Raw genomic sequence first — 16,978 nt, 5'->3', positions numbered from 1 at the left:
AAGGTAAGAAGGGTCAGACGGAGCACCTGGAATCCCTTACCTAGCAGCAGAGCTGGTCAATCTTGATGGACTGCAAGATTCCCAATAGCTGCTACTTCCATCACAGGAACAGAGACCATTAGCTTCCACATGGTCACAGAGTGGGAGAGATACCCTTTGCATTTCCCTGTACCACCCTAGAAGCAGTAACAATCAAGATAACCCAGAAGGAACTGAAGACCACTTGCCCGACCAATGTTTCTGCTCTCCCTCATCCAAAAAAGAGCAATTTTTTTACACTTCTCTAATTGATTCACTTTATTTTCATCCCTCCTCAAGCCTCCCACAGCCCCTCCTCCCTACTAAGGACCTTACTTTACATCACTAAAAAAAATTGAGACCATTTACTGAGAGCCACCTCTTATTCCCTCCTCATCTCACATCAGATGCCTTCAGATACTATCTCCTTCACCACTGTCTCACACGAAGAGGTGGCCCTTTTCCTTCTCAAGGCAAATGCCTCAACATGTACAAGTAATCCCATTCCGTCCCATCTTCTCCATCAGTTTGCTTCCTTTATCATCCCTACTGTCTTGCTAATCCAGTCTCTCCCTGTCTATTGGCTGCTTCCCCATTGCCTACAAACACATCCATGTCTCCCCCATCTTTGACAACCCCTCAGTTCACCCTGCTAGCTATCATCCTATATCTCTCTTCCTTTTCATTGCTAATCTCCTTGAGAAGGTTATCTGTAATCTGCTTTCACTTCATTTCCTTTCACTCTTCTTAACTCTCCCCAAACAGACTTCTGACTTCATCATCTTGATGAAATTTCGCTCTCCAAAGTTACCAATGATCTCTTAATTGTCAAATTTAATGGGCTTTTTCTCAGTACTCATCCTTCTTGACCTCTCTGCAGCTGTCAATCACCTTCTTCTCCTTGATACTCTCTTCTCTTTAGGTTTTAATGACACTGCTCTATCCTGGTTCTCCTCCTACCTGACTAATTTTCAGTCTTCTTTGCTGGGTCTTTATCCAATCGGGGTGGAGAACCTGTGGCCTTGAGGCCACATGTGGCTCTCTAGGTCCTCAAGTACAGCCCTTTGACTGAATCCAAACTTCACAGAACAAATTCCCTTAATAAAAGGATTTATTCTGAAAAACTTGAAGTCAGTCAAAAGGCCATACTCAAGGACCTAGAAGATCACATGTGGCTGGATTCCAGATCATGGCTGTTAACTATGGGTGTCCCCCAAGGCTCTGTCTTGATGTTTCCTCTCTTTTCTAACACTTTTTAAAAACACGTAACAGTCAATATGTAACATTTTAACATTGTCACATGGAAGGAAAAGAAGACTTGCTTTGCTTAGCCTCAAAGGAAAGAACTAGGAGAAAAGTGTAAATGTTGAGGCAAATTTAGGCTTAAGGAAAAATAATTAGAATGGGCTTCCCCAGAACCAAAGGGGTTTTTCTTTCCTGAAGGTCTTCAAGCAAAAGCTGGGTTTCAGCTTTATTATAGAGAGGATTCTTATCCATACAAGTTAGGGATGGAATACTTTCTGACATTCCTTTCCAGCTCCGAAGTTCTGGGATTCTGACCTAGGATCCAGTCTTGGCTCTAATACTGCCTTGATTTTTTTTTTATCATGGACCATTTATTTATCCCCTCTGAGCCTCAGTTTCCACATCTGTAAAATAGATACCTGAACTATTTGCTCGGTATGGTTGGCATGAAGAAAGACCTTCATAAACCTTGAAGCAATTCACTTCATTATAGGATGATAATAATAATAATATGCATTTATATAGGACTTTTAGGTTTGCAAAATGCTTCACAAATATTGACTCATTTTAGCCTCGCAACAGCCTGGGATGATAGGTGCTGTTGTCATAGGATTATAGATTTAGAGTTAGAAGTCAGTCAGCCAATAAACATTAAGTGCTTATTGTGTGCCAGGCATTGTGTTAAGCACTGGAGATACAAAGAAACGCAGGGATGGTTCCTGTCCTTGAGGAGTGCACAGACTAATAGGGGAGATAGCATGCAAACAGCTATGTGCAAACAAGCCATAAACAGGATAAATTGAGATGATTGCAGAGAGCAGGCACCGGCGTTGAGAAGGACCAGGAATGGTTTCTGACAGAAGGTGGGACTTTAGCTGAAATGTGAAGAAGGAAGCCCAGAAGTTTAGGTGAAGTGGGAGAGTTCCAGGCCTTAAGGATGGCCAGCAAAAATGCTTGGTTTGGGAACATGGAGTATCTTTTCTGAAAAAAGCAAAGAAGCCAGTGTCACTGGATAGCAAAAAAAGTGGAGCAGAGTTAGAATACTGAAAAGGTAGGAAAGGGACGGGTTATCAGGGGCTTTAAAAGCCAAACCAAGGATTTTATATTTGATCCTGGAGGTAATAGGGAGCCACTGGGGAGCGTAGGGGAGTGGCATTTACTTTAGGAAGACCACTTTCATAGCTGAATGGAGGATGGACTAGAGTAAGGAGAGACTTGGGGCAGGGAGACCATTTTTTCGATGAAGAAAATGAGTTCTAGGGAGGTTAGGTGACAAAGACAGTAAGGGGAAGAGGCATGATTTGAATCCAGGACCTCTGAGCCCAGAGCCCATACTCTTTCTACTGTAACCTTCTCTCACTCCTCCATCCTCTTCCTTTTTCACTTCTCCTCTTCTTCCTTACCCTCCTCCTCCCCCTGCCTTTTCATATTTTCACTATTATTACACACAATTTAGATTATAAAACAAAACACAAGGAAACCCAGTGGAAATCTCAAAGGAAAATAAAAGTAAACAAAGCAGAAGACTAGTACGAATCACCAAAAGAAGATCACATTTAAATGATTTTTCCTTATCTGTTAGCAGCCCCCCGCCTGGCTAGGATCAGTGAGTTTCATGGGACTGAGTGAAGATACAAGAAAAACATCTGGATGGAGCATTCCACACAAACTCAGACTCTTGGAGGGAGGGATGTGAATAATCTTGACAACTGTGCATGGGGAAGAATGGAATTCAGGTTTGCCTCGGGGCTTAGGCAACAACAACCTCTCTGTGATAAGACTTTCTCCTGATGTTTCCCAGCTGAAGCCGGGACATCTCTTCTAGACTGGAACTTCAGCACAGAGCCCTTTTCTTTCCCATATCTAGCCCACCTACTTTTCAGCCAAAGTCACTCCAGTCGTCCTAAATTAACATGACTTCCATTAGGGCCCTGGAGTCTGGAAGGCAATTGGCCATCTTACAGATCCAAACAACAATCAGCATTCCCTGGCCCCTGTTCCCTATCTCCTTCTATTCAATATCTTACAGTCAATTTTGGATCATAGATTTAAAGGTGGAAATGATGTTAGAGTCATTCAGACTTTAACTGATGTAAAGTTAGTTAGAGGCTATTCAATCCAATACCCTTATTTCAGAAAGGAAAAAATAAAGCTCGGAGAGATTGAGTTACCTAAGGTCCCATAAGTTGCTAAGAAGGAAAGCCAGGATCTGAAACCAGGTGTTTAGACTCCAAAATCCAGTACCTTGACCCTGGAAAATGCTGTCCACATTGATTTTTAGTGCTATGTAAATGGCTAAATAATCAAAAACTTTTACGAAAAAAAAATCACTGTGTACAATTGTCAAGCACATCAACTCCATGTATGCACACACTTAAATTATGAACATACAAACATATAAACATAAGGGCAGCTAGGTGGGTACAGCGGATAGAGCACTGAGCCTGAAGTCAGGAAGACCTGAGTTCAAATCCAGTCTCAGACACTTACTAGCTGTGTGACCCTGAACAAGTCACTTAACCCTGTTTGCCTCAATTTCCTCACCTATAAAATGAGCTAAAGAGGGCAATGGCAAACCGCTTCAGTATTTTTGTCAAGAAAACTCCAAATGGGGTCATGAAGAGTGGGACAAAATTTACATATGTATTCCTCCTTGTATCTATCCTGTCCATTTTGAGGCCTTTTTATTTAAATACATGCATTTAAAAGCCAAGGCTTCCCAGTAATCTGACTTCTGGGCATATACATCAATGAGATTGAAAACAGAAGGAAAAGTCTAAAATATTTGTAACAAAATATGTGTGTGTGTGTGTGTGTGTGTGTGTGTGTGTGTGTGTGTGTGTGAGAAAGAGAGAGAGAGAGAGAGAGCGCGCAAAGAACCAGAAGCAACGTGGCTAACTATGGTATATAAATGTCATAGAACATTACTGTGCAGTAACAAATGAATAATAGGAGAACTTTAGAGAGATCTAGGAAGTCCTATATGAACTGATGCAGAAGGAAGCAAGCAGAATCAGAAAAACAATAAAGAGTATAATTGAAAGGATCATGAAAAGGAAAGGCAGCCTAACTCTGAGTAATTAAGAAACCTGTAATAGTAGTAGAGAACAGAGAATGAAACATACCTCTTTCCTCCCAGCAAAGAGGAAAGAGACTATGGGAAGGGAGGAGGAATAGCATATACCTTACCAGATGTGGTCACTTCATTGATTGTTTTTACTAATTTTTTTTTTCCTTTCTTAGAAAGGAGGGTTTAATTCCTGGGTGAGAGGTATATATAATTGTGCTGTAAAAATAAATAAATAAATAAATAAAAATAAGACAACCAAAAACAAAAAGCACCAATCAAACGTAATGTTTTAAGTTTTTTGTTTGTTTGCCAAAGCTTTCTCTTTCCCTGGGGGCACTCAGAGAGTTTGTTGAGAATCCATTTTAACTTGGCAGGCAAAAACGATAGCTCACTTCACACACTTGGTGACAAAGGAATAGCCAAACAGTACGGCCACACTCCTATCTCTCTTTGTAGAAGAAGGGACGCTGTCAACACTTTTGTTTTCCTGGGGAAGGAAACAATGAGCCAACACCCAAAAACGAGTCCCAACTCATTGTAACATAGAGCCATCGATCAGAGCCTCTGAATTCTTGTACTATCATACTTCAAGTGTGTCAAGTGCACCAAACATTTAGCTTCACCACCTGTTCTGGAAATGAAATATCCAGGCCAAAATCCCCCCCATCAAAAAAGTGTATAGCTATTTTCGGCGTGGATTCACTGGGAGTCTTTTCAAGTATGTTCTGTATTAGAGGTTGTAAATTGCATTAACGCTACCTGCCACATGGTTGCTGGGTAAAGCTTTTCTATGCTTTGGGTCCAAGCCCTGAAAAAGCAGGGCTCTGCTTTCCCTGGGTTTTTAGATTTATTAAAACCATAAAATCTCTTGGTAAGTCCCTTCCCTTCCCCTCCCCCCCAAAAAGAAACACCTCGACAATCGACAAATATTAATGATCTACACACAGAGTGAGTAGAGTGCAGGACATCCAAGTCAGGAAGACCTGGGTTCCAATTCTGCCTCAGAATATATCTCATTTGTACATAGGGGCTTACATGTTGTCTCCCTCATGAGACCGTGTGTGCTCCTTGGGAGCAGGGGCTGCCTTTTATCTTTCTTCATATGCCCAGCACTCAGCACAGGACCTGGAACATAGTGGGCACTTAACAAATGCTTGTAGACTGACTGACTGACCTCTGCCTGCTACTACTAGCTGTATGATAATAGGCAAATCCCTTAACCTCTTCTGTGAAATTAGGGAACTGGATTAGATGATCTCTAAGATTCCTTCCAGCTCTAAATCTATGACCCTCAGTTATAAAGAACTTGGTGGATCTTTGTGATTGGAGGATGTTGCCACACTGACCTCAATGAATTGACCTACTTATGCCTTGGCTGGGGGGGGATTGTGGGAAATTTGAAAAAAAAAGAAGACATGCTCTGCCCTCATGGAGCTTACAGTATAGTTGGGGTGATGGGACAGGCATGTATGAAAAGTTAATGCTCACTCATATTCCTATAGTGCTTTAGGGTTTCCAGTATACTTTCCTATAAGTAGGTATCAAGAATTATTATCCCCATTTCAGAGATACAACAATCAAGGCTTACGGAGGTTAAGACACCCAGAGTCTCAGAGCTAGGAAGTATCAGAGCAAGGATTCAAACCTAAACAGATCGGTAATTCTGCCTGAAACTAGCAGTCTGAGAGAGTCGCCTGGGTCACTCATGCACTGTGATCTGCCCGTGACCGTAAAATTAGCATTTGAACCTAGAATTTAAGGCACCCCCCCAGCATTTAGCACAGTGCCTGGAGAGTTTTCAGTCACTGTTTGTTAAATGAATGAAACTGAATGCTATCAACATAGAAAAAATTCCACAAACTCACACTTCTAAAGTACTTTAAAGCCTACAAAGCACTTTCTTCACAGCAATCCTGTAAGGTAGAGGGATAGACATTCATCTGCTTCAATATTGCAAGGGATCTAGGGTCTTATCAATCATGAGTATTCCCTCCAAGGACTCAGATCACAACCCACCCATACCAGCCCCATATGACTCTAGTCCCGTAGTGACAAATCCAAATAGAAGCGCAGACCACTAATCCACGCATAAGAAACCCCACAGGCTACATATTAACTTGGCTTTAAATTGTAATGTTACCTACGTTTTGTTGTATTTTTGTTTATTTTGTTCAATATTTCCCTCCCGCTTCCCATTATACTCGGGAATGTTGATGGTATGTTTATTTCCTCTGCTCTAGGCTGTGTCCTCCCGTAATAATATCGTCTACCAAAAGTGCAGGGTTGCTCTCTCATGTTCTCCTGACATCTTTGGGCCCAGATTTGAACAAGCGCAAAAAGAAAAGGAGCAGAAGAGTCAACCCAATTGCCTTTAGGAAGTTCCAAAGTTCATTTAAGGACCCCAAGGCTATGGAGACAAATAATAGCTGAAATGTCTAATGTACTTTTATGATCTATAAAGCACTTTCTGTTCATTATAGCATCTGATATTCACAACCACCGTCTGAGGTAGGTAGCAAGATATTGTTAATTCCATTTTACAAACAGATACAGAAAAGCAGAGAGATGGAACTCAAGGTTGCGGAGCTACACGATGGCAGAGTTATGACTCCAACTCACATCTTCTGACTTAAGTCCAGACACTTTCCACACGCTACACGGTGCAGGATTTAGAAGGAAATACAAAAGCTCCTATATTCAAGGAAGTTAGGTCATTGCTGGAGTGGTGGAGAAGATAAGACGCACACATAAGTCAATACAAGAGAAGGTAAGAGGCACATATAAATCAATACAAAACAAAGTAGTACAAACTCAAAAGGAACTCATAGCATAAGACGTTAGATGAGACCCAGATCAGGCACGTTTCCTAGTTAATGTCTAGGGGGTAAATTCTTAACCAAATAAGGGACTGTGGTGATCACAGAAGATAAAATAGATGGTTTCAATTCCATGAAATTAAAAAGTGTGCAGACAAAGTGAATACAAGTAAGAAAAGAGGAGAAACAGTGGACTGGGGAAAAGACTTTATATCATATATCTCTAATAAAGATTTGATATCCAATATATAGAGAAATATATTAGACCAAAAGCCATTCCTCAATAGATAACTGATCCAAAAATATAAACAGTTCTCAAAATAAGAATTACAAATTTAACAATCACATAAAAGAATACTTCAGACCATGAATAATAATAAGAGAAATGCAAAACAAAGCAACTTGAAGTTTTAATCTCACACTAGGCAAATTTGCAAAGATGACAAAAGATAGGAATAGTCAATGCTGGGGAAGTTATGGGCAGGAACAATAATGCATCGTTGGCAGAGCTGTGTGTTGGTCCAGCCATTCTAGAAAGCAATTTGTTATGAAGTGTTTTACAAAAAGGCAAAATGTTATGAAAGTGACTAAAATATTCATAACCTTTGACCCAGGTATAGGTTCCAAGGAGGTCAATTGTAAAAATAAAATCCCCATGTACACCCAAATATTTATAGCAGCATGTGTGGTAAGTAGCAAATAACTGAAAACAAAGCAGATGTTTGGGGAATGGCTAAACAAGTTGTGGTATACAACTATAAAGAAACATCATTGTACTACAAGAAACAATGGCTATGACAAACACAGAGAAAGATGGGGAAAATGCTTATATGAACTAATGCAAAATGAAGTAAACAGAACCAGGACCACCACATACAGAGTTCCACAATGTAAGTGGAAAGAAATCTACAAATTAATCAAATTTGAATATTGGGTGGCTCTAATGACAAAACTTTGGCCCCAAAGAAGAGAAATTGAGAAGGCACTTCCCACTTACCCCAAACCCACTTATCTTTGAAGAGGTCTGGGACCATGGATGTAGAACACTGAATACAATATCAAACCTTATCAATGTGTTAGATAGTTTTGCCAAATTGCTTTTTTTTCCCTCTCTTTTTTATTTTTGTGACAGGGCATGGCTTTCTGGATTTGGGAGAAGTGAAGGATACATTGGAAAATGTAGGTGATTTAAAAGCAAAAAATACCAATAAAAATGAATTTAAGTAAAAAAGAAAGTGCATGAGTTGTTGTAGGAAATCATAAAAGGGAAGGATCCCTGGTAGGAGCAAAAGCTAAGGAAGATTGTATAAGGAGACAGTATTTCAGCTGGAACTTGAAAGATGAGTAGGATTTCAACAGGTAGAAATTTGGGGAAAAGGTATGACAGGCATAGTTCCTTTGGTACCAAGCCCAGTGTCTTGCAGAGGACAGGTACTTGGTGAATGTTCAATAAGGAATAGCAAGACAAAGGCACAAAAGAATAAAGTATGAGAATAGCAATAGTATGAATAAAGTATGGGAATAGTAACAGATCTGACTGATTGGGACATAAAGGTTTCTAGTCAGAGATCCTGGATTCAAATCCTGCCTCTGTCACTAACTAACTATGTAATCTTAAGCAAATAAATCACTTTCCTTTCTCTGGAAAATTTTTTCATCTGTAAAATGAGGAGGTTGGATAAGACAATTTCTAAGGTTTCTTCCAACTCCAATGATATAACTAGTGTGAGATATTAGCACTCTCTAAATTTTGGTATCCAAGGGATAAAGCCCTAATTTTCTTTCCCTAGTTACAACTTTGACTATAGTCAACATTTGTTTAAAAATTGTCTCCCAAACTGGATACAATATACCTAATCATAACAAGTTTATTATTTCTCAATATCAATCAATCAATAATCAGTCAATAAATATTTATTAAGTGCCTAATTTGTGCCAGGCAGTATACTATGAGCAAATGCTGCCAGAATTATAGAATTCATGATACCTTTCTAAAAAGTGAAGAAAAACATATAAGTTTAACCCACAACATGAGATATTCAAAGTATTTCTCATGCTTTTTGATATGTTAAATTCTGGCTCTGAACAGAATAACAGCAATGCCACAATGACTCCTGTAGGTTCTAATCTCACTTTGGACACTTCTTAGCTCTATGACATTGAGCAACTCGCTCATTCTCTCTGAGCCTCAGTTTTTCCTTTCTGTAAATGGAGCTAACAATTACATTTCCCTCAAAAAGATTGTTACAAAGATCTACCTCGACAACGCATGTAAAATGCCTTTAAAATATTATTATTGCTATTGTATTGTTATTATTATTACTTTGGGGAATTTACTTTACCTCTCTAGAACTCAGAGGTGAACAACCAAAGAAGAGGCAGATAGTGGAAGTCTTTGAATGCCAGAAAGAGAATGTGAATTTTATTCTGTAGGCAATAGGAAACCACTGAAGGATTTCAAATAGCGAAGTTAAATGATTAATGCTTGGCATTAAGAAGGCTAATCTGGCAGATTAATTAACAGATTAGAGGAGGAAGAGAAAAACTGCCTTCAAAATCAATTCATGGAAAGTTAGTCTCTGACCTTTATAGTCATTCGTAGAGTTTGACTAAAAGTGGTACGACCTAAGCTTCATCACATGCTTTGTTGACCAGGTTTTATTCCAAATAACTTTTCACTGCTTCCAAAAATGAAATATGTCCTCAAATGAGGAAGATTTGCCCGCCACTAAGGACATTCAAAAGAATGTGCCTCTGAAAAAAATTCCAAAAGAAGAGGTGGTTTTGGGCAAAGACACTATCATTGAAATAGTGAGTGTTTAATCAGGAAAGGCAGCTCTCCAGCATCCAGTCTTCCAAAGAAACTCCTTTGAAGGCGATAGTGGTCATTTAGATAGATGAGTTTTTGCAAAGCTGTAACTGTCACTGGGCAAATGGGGGATAGTAAATCTCTTTGGAGGGGTAGGTGCATTCCTCCCTGGTTCTCCTACCTCACTTCAAGGTTGTATTCTGGGCCATGCTGTGTATAGCAAAACCAGCTCCAGCCCACACCTCAAGGTCCTATCACTGTGGCCTCCCTCTTACGAAATAAGTCTACAGGAGTAAGAGAGGGAACACCTCTCTTCTGGCCCAACTGCACTGATGGTCAGATGGTCCTCTGCAAGCTGTCACAGAGAAAATACTCCTAATCACTGCTCTGAATTCTAACATGCTTCTTTAAAATGTCTACTTAGTGTTCCATACAAATAATATTACATTTTCGACTTTCATGCCTTTGCTTATAACTGTTTCCTAGGGCTACACCACTCTCCTTCTTTACCATCCCTTCTTAGTATGTCTAGCTTCCTTCAAGGCTCAGGTAAGGTGCTACTCCCCAATGGCCTTTCCTGATCCTTCCAGTGGTTGGTTACTGCCTATCCCCTAAAATTACTTGGCTTTTTCTTTATATTTACTTATCTGTGTAGATGTTGTATTCTCTTCCCTCAGTATAATGTGAGCTCCTTAAGGGCAGGGAATATTTCTTTTTTGTCTTGTAACCCTCCTCTCCTTGGGGCCAAGCACCTATTGTTATTATTATTAGGTCATTCAATCATATCCAAGTCTTCAGTGACCCCTTGGACCATAGCACAACAATACTGCCCGTGGCGTTCTCCTGGCAAAAATACAGAAGTGGTTTGCCATTTCCTTTTCCTGTGGATTGAGGCAAACAGGTTAAGTGACTTGCCCAGGGTCACACAGCTAGTGCTCGTCTGAAGCCGGATTTAAACTAAGGTCTTCCTGACTCCAGGCCCAGTGTTCTATCCACTGAGCCAACTAATTGCCTCCATCTTGTACCTAGTAGGGACAAGATAAATGCTCGTTGAAATTAATTGAAAAATCAGACTGATTATCTTGTGGTCACACTTCTCATGCCCATGAAAGTGAGAGTAGGTTAAGGGCACTATAATAGATCATTCTAGATTATACATGTGTAACCTCTGAGGTAGATTGACAAAATATGGTCCATATTCATGGATCGTGCACTTAGAAGGCTGGCTATGTCTTGTGCTTATGCCCCCAGGTGGAGAACAGAACCGTGTAACCACGGATGGGCTGGGATTTGAGCCCCTCGCTAAGAAAGATCCCTCGCTCCTATGTGGCTCCCAGTGTGTCCTCAAGTTGTAAACAAAGGGACATCTGGCAACATAAGGACAGGTTCAGTCACAGGTGTGTATGAGGAATGATATTAAATCCTACAAATATATTCTTTAACAGAATAATCTTTTAAAAAAAATTAAATGTGGGGCAGCTAGGTAGCTCAGTGAATAGATCACCGGCCCTGGAGTCAGGAGGACCTGAGTTCAAATTCGGCCTCAGACGAAACACTTGACACTTACTAGCTGTGTGACCCTGGGCAAGTCACTTAACCCCAATTGCCCAAAAAACAAAAAACCAAAAAAAAATTAAATGTAAGTAAATCTAGGGCAGGTTAGGGCCTAGTCATGGCGAACTTGCTTCAGCTCTTCCTACCAGAGCCAACACCTACAATAAAAACACAACTGCACACACCTCCTGGTTCATCTATTTCATTGTCATCTCTCATAGTCTAAAGAGAGAAACTACGTCCGTGACAGACACCAGCTGCTGCCAGTCAAGGTATTGTCATGGGATGACCATTATCTCTCCCTTTTCTCCTCTTGACTCCCCAAACTCCCTCTGTCAAGGTATGTGGAAAACCTCCCTCCACCACCAACCACCATTTCTAAGGCTCTGATCTTTTGTTAGTTTCTTCTCTTCCCCAGCTGAAGAGTACTACAAATCCCAGGGATTTCTGTGTCCAGTCAACCCATTGGCCGGGGTTGTTATTCATGGAAGGAGATAGATTGTAAACTATACCCTAAAAGCCCCAATCAACACTGATTGGTGGCAGGGGGCAGTGGCATCAATGACTGAAAGAGCAAGAAGTCAAAAAACTTTGTTCCTATGAGTGAAATACTTGGATTCTACCCCAAACCAAAGGGACAAGAGGTTAAAAAAACAATCCCTATGTTGGAAAATAAAACAGTCAAATCTCAATTATTTATGCAAAAAGAGGGAAAGAGAGAAGGGGGGGGAAGGGAGTACAGGCATAAATAATATTTCAGGTCAGCATTATAAATCGTTCTTCTCTTTTAAAAACTGAGTTGCTCTGTTCTGCTTGACTTTTTCTTTATCGCAAGGGAGGTTTGGAAGGATATGGAAAGGGTATACCAAGGAATGATGTATATACTTTCAGATATTTCTCTGTTCATTTGTCTTACTTAATTATACTTCTTAAATAAAAGGGAGAGTTCTGTTGTGTGTCAGGTGTAGGAGTGGGGAGGTGAAGAGGCAGTCAAGTCAAGCCAGCCAACATTTATTAAGCACCTACTGTGTTCCAGGTATTCTGCTAATGGGTGTCTTTTGGTAGATAAAAGTTAAGTGTATTTCCTCATCGATAAGGAGGAAATTATGAATTCTGAAATTCTGGCAGTAAAACGTGGGTTTTTTTTTTTAAAGTATCAGCGAAACAAAATAATCGTGAGTCATTTAAATAAGACTTTAAAAGGGTACTTGCATCCTAGACACAGCTGAAACTAGCAATATTTGAGCCTGAGGCAGATGCATTACTAGGAGAGATGGGGGACACTTGAAAGCCCCTGATGGGAGGGGAAGCAGAGTTGGGCAGGAGGACATGAAGGAGCATACCTAGGGGGCAGCTATGGCAAGAATTATTCTTACTAATTCAGTGCTTAGCTCAGTTGTTTCTCCATTGTACAAGGCATCCCAAGTGCTATCACTGCCCCCTAAATTTGGGGGGCCTGGTCAACAAGACCCTAATAGACTTATCCTAGTTGTTATAGCTCTGATTAGATAAATTTAAGAGGCCAATATTTAGCTTCTCCCCCCCCCAAAAAAGGATTATCTCTCAATTGGATTCAATAAGGCCAACTCCAGCATATTCAACATTCTTACGTATTCCCTCTCCAATGAGAGCAAATGCTGCCAAAATATCAGAATTCATGACTTCTTCCTAATCAAAGAAAAAAAAAATGTAACTTTTACCAAACAACATTTAAAGTATTTCTCATGCCTTTTGATATGTTAGGTGTAGGTTCTGCCATAGCATAGTTCAGTGACTAAAGCAGATTCCAATCTCACCTTAGACATTTCCCAATTGTATGCCTGACCCAAAGCAACTCTACTTCTTCCTCTCAGTCGCCTTCTTCCATTTGCAAAATGGAGATAATTTACATTTACTTCATAGGGTGTTGTAAAGATCAATTGAAATAATATAGGTATATAGGCAGCACTTTGTAAATTATTGTTATTATCATTATTATTAATCAAGTCACTCGAGCCCTCACAGTTTCCTTATCTGTAAAATAAAGGCATATAGAACGAAATTATTTTTAAGGGACCTTCCAGATCTGAAATCCTATTAATCTACAAGTCTCTCTTTTGATACATTCTAGCCTGGAAAAGGGAAAGATTTCAAAAACAGAATTTAAAAAAAAAATAATTGGGGGGGGAAAAATAGCTAGATTTTTCCAGAGACAGAAAACAAGAATAATAGTGGGAAATTTTTTCGTGACTCCAAGGAAGCAAATGTTTCTGATTAGTAAACAAGATCAGCTGAGGTGGCTCGCCCTGCTGCATCTGTGACTCCCATTATAGAGGATGAATTATTGACATTCAAAACAGCCCATGATGGTGGGATCGTTTGTGAAGGCTGCCATCTAACGAGGATTGGAAGGAAGCACAGCCACACTCAGAGTCAGCAGGGAAAAGTCAGAGCAGGGGAAGAGGGCATGCTGACAACATTGTTTAGGACTCAACGCTTAACATTTCGTAAAACAGGAACTGAGGCAAAAGGGTAGTTTTGTTGCTGGTATTGCTTGGTTGGTTGGCTATTTTTGTTTGTTTGTTTGTTTGTCTGGACCTGGACCTGTAATTTGATCAGGGTAGGGATGGCCCAGTGAAGAAATGTTTTCTATGCAACTTAGAATTGCCTCTGGCACTGCTCACCCATGATTTGAACCCAGGTCTTCCTGACTTCAAATCCATTGCTTTTTACCGTGATGCTGCCCCGCTGTGAGTTAGATTCTTAGTCCTAAAATGGCAGAGCAGGAGAGGATCAGATTTGGAGTCACAGGTCCAGATCAGGAGTTTGGGTCCTGATACTTCTTATATGCATGACTTGGGCACGTTCCAAAAGATCATAGGATTTAGACCTAGGAGGGTCCTTAGAGATCAGGTGATTCAACTCCTCATTGGGTTGAGGAAGCTGACGCCCAAATAGGGGGAAATGATTTTTCTAAGGTCACTCAAGTAGTGAGAGGCTTAAGACATAATAAGAAGCATGGAAAGTATTTTTGTTCCGTGTTTCAAAGTTAGGTTCTTTCTTATGGGTTAGTAAGAAATCATGAAGTTTGAAATCCTGGCAACACTTACTCTTTTTTGTTTGTTTATGGCTAGGCAATGAGGTCAAGTGACTTGCCCAGGATCACACAGGTAGTAAGTGTCAAGTGTCTGAGGTCACATTTGAACTCAGGTCCTCCTGACTCCAAGGCCGGAGCTTTATTCACTGTGCCATCTAGCTGCCCCTCTTGAAACTAATTTGGAAGATAGTCAATCTCTTTTTTAAAAAGAAGCTTTCTTACATCCTACAACAGGTCACATACTAGGGACCTGAAAGAAGTTGAGTGGATTGTTTGTACCAGTCCCCCCCTCTCTTTCTCTGTCCTCCATTGATATGAATCATTGAGAGTCAACTGAACTGTACCATAGGATTTATATTATACATACCACTCTTCTTTATGAATTTTTATTTGTTTCATTAAATATTTCCCAGCCTCCTTTTAGTCTGGTTGGACAGTATTCAGGAGTATTGGTGAAAAGAAGGGAATAAACTCTCATATGGCGCCTACTGTGTGCCGGGCACTGTATATACACAACTCTTGATTGTTTTCTTTATTTTTAAATAAATTTTATTGACGTATTTAGTTTTCACATTGCCTAAATTACTCCCAGCATCCTTCCCTATCCTCCCTCCCAGAAAGCCATCTCATAACAGAAATATTTAATTTTAATTTTTAAGACTAGGTTTCCCCATTTCACCCAGGCTGGCAATGCATCAGCCATTCTGTCTTGACTCCACTACTCTTTGACATAGAAGCTTTGACCTGTTCTGTTTCTGACTAGGGCCTGTTTGCCCTATCTTTAGGCATTCTGGTGTCATAATGTTATCTCGGTCCTAGGATGGACTCAGTTCATCTAGAGTAGCAAACTTTCCTTAAGAGATTACAGGACCTCATCTGTAAAATGAAGCATTCAAGGTCTAAATTCTGTAGTTGTTATCTAGAAGGTTTTTAAGAGGAAGAGGGAGTTGAGACAAATCTAAAATCATGAGCGAATGTGGAGGGTGGCCATCTAGATCAACCTGTACTTGAACAAGATTCCCCCTACAATCTACCTGACAAGTGGTCACCTAACCTCTGCTTGAATACCTGCAGTGATGGGCAACCAGTTTTACATTGGATAGCTCTAATTGCTAGGAAGTCTTTCCTTACATTAAGCCTAAATTCTTACTTCTGCCCATTCACTCAGTTCTATTTTTCTTTGGCCAACAAGTACAAATCTAACTACCCTCTTCTACATAAGGACCCTTTAATACTGGAAGATGGCAATCATTTACACCCTATCTTCTCTTTTCCAAGCTAAATATTTCCAGTTCTTTCAATCAGTCTTCGTGTGTCATGAACTCAAGATCAGAGAGATTTTGGCAACAAGTATTTTTTAGCAAGTATACAATATGTAGTTTAAGCCCCGACCTGAATGTGAAATTGCTACCTCTAGGGGCAGCTAGGTGGCGCAGTGGCCCTGAAGTCAGGAGGACCTGAGTTCAAATGTGTCCTCAGACCAAACACTTGACCCTAACTAGCTGTATGACCCTGGGAAAGTCACTTAACCCCAATTGCCTAAAAAAAAAAAAAAGAAAGAAAGAAAGAAAGAAAAAGAAAATAAGAAATTGCTACCTCTAAAGTTAACTCAGGTCTAGATACTCAATTACTAATGTGCTAACAGGAACCTAGGCAAACATTAGCATAGAACTGATGGGGTTTTTTTTTTTAAAGCACTTAGTTAAAATGGCAATGAAAAAAATATATATTAGATACATTCTTAGCAAGCCTTTCCCAAATAAATACATTCCTACTTTCCCTCTTCTACAACAAAGTTCAGAGAGTACTCCCCCTTATGCAGTTTCTCAACTTCAATCTATACAAAATTATGCTATACTTCACCACCCCATGAGCTCCTTGAGTGCAAAGGCTTTTTTTTCTTTGTATCCCTAGAGTTCAGCACAGTGCCTGACACACGGTTGGTGCTTAATGAATGCTAGTTGAAACATATTTCAGTATTTCAGTATCACTGGTTTCCTTTGTAATCCGATACATACATACATATATATATATATATACACATATTAATGTTTTGTTTTTGCTGTTCAGTCATCTCCAATTCTACGTGACCCCATTTGGGGTTTTCTTAACAAAAATACTAGACTGGCTTGCCATTCTTTCTCTAGCTAATTTTCCAGAGGAGGAAACTGAGGCAAACAGAGTTAAGTAACTTATCCAGAGTCACACAGCTAGTAAGTGTCTGAGGTAGAATTGAACTCATTAGGATCTAAGTTTGCCTGACTCCAAGCCTGGTGCTTTATCTAGTGCACCACCTAGCAGCCAAACAATTATGCTCAAACAAGATTAGATAGATAGATAGGTGGATGGATGGATGGATGGATGGATGGATGGATGGATGGATGGATGGA

The sequence above is a fragment of the Vombatus ursinus genome, unplaced genomic scaffold (genome assembly GCF_900497805.2).
Source record: "Vombatus ursinus unplaced genomic scaffold, bare-nosed wombat genome assembly UNPS02014770.1, whole genome shotgun sequence".
NCBI classification, from domain to species: Eukaryota; Metazoa; Chordata; class Mammalia; order Diprotodontia; family Vombatidae; genus Vombatus; species Vombatus ursinus.
The sequence above is the reverse complement of the archived record's forward strand: the minus strand, read 5'-3'. Positions refer to the sequence as shown.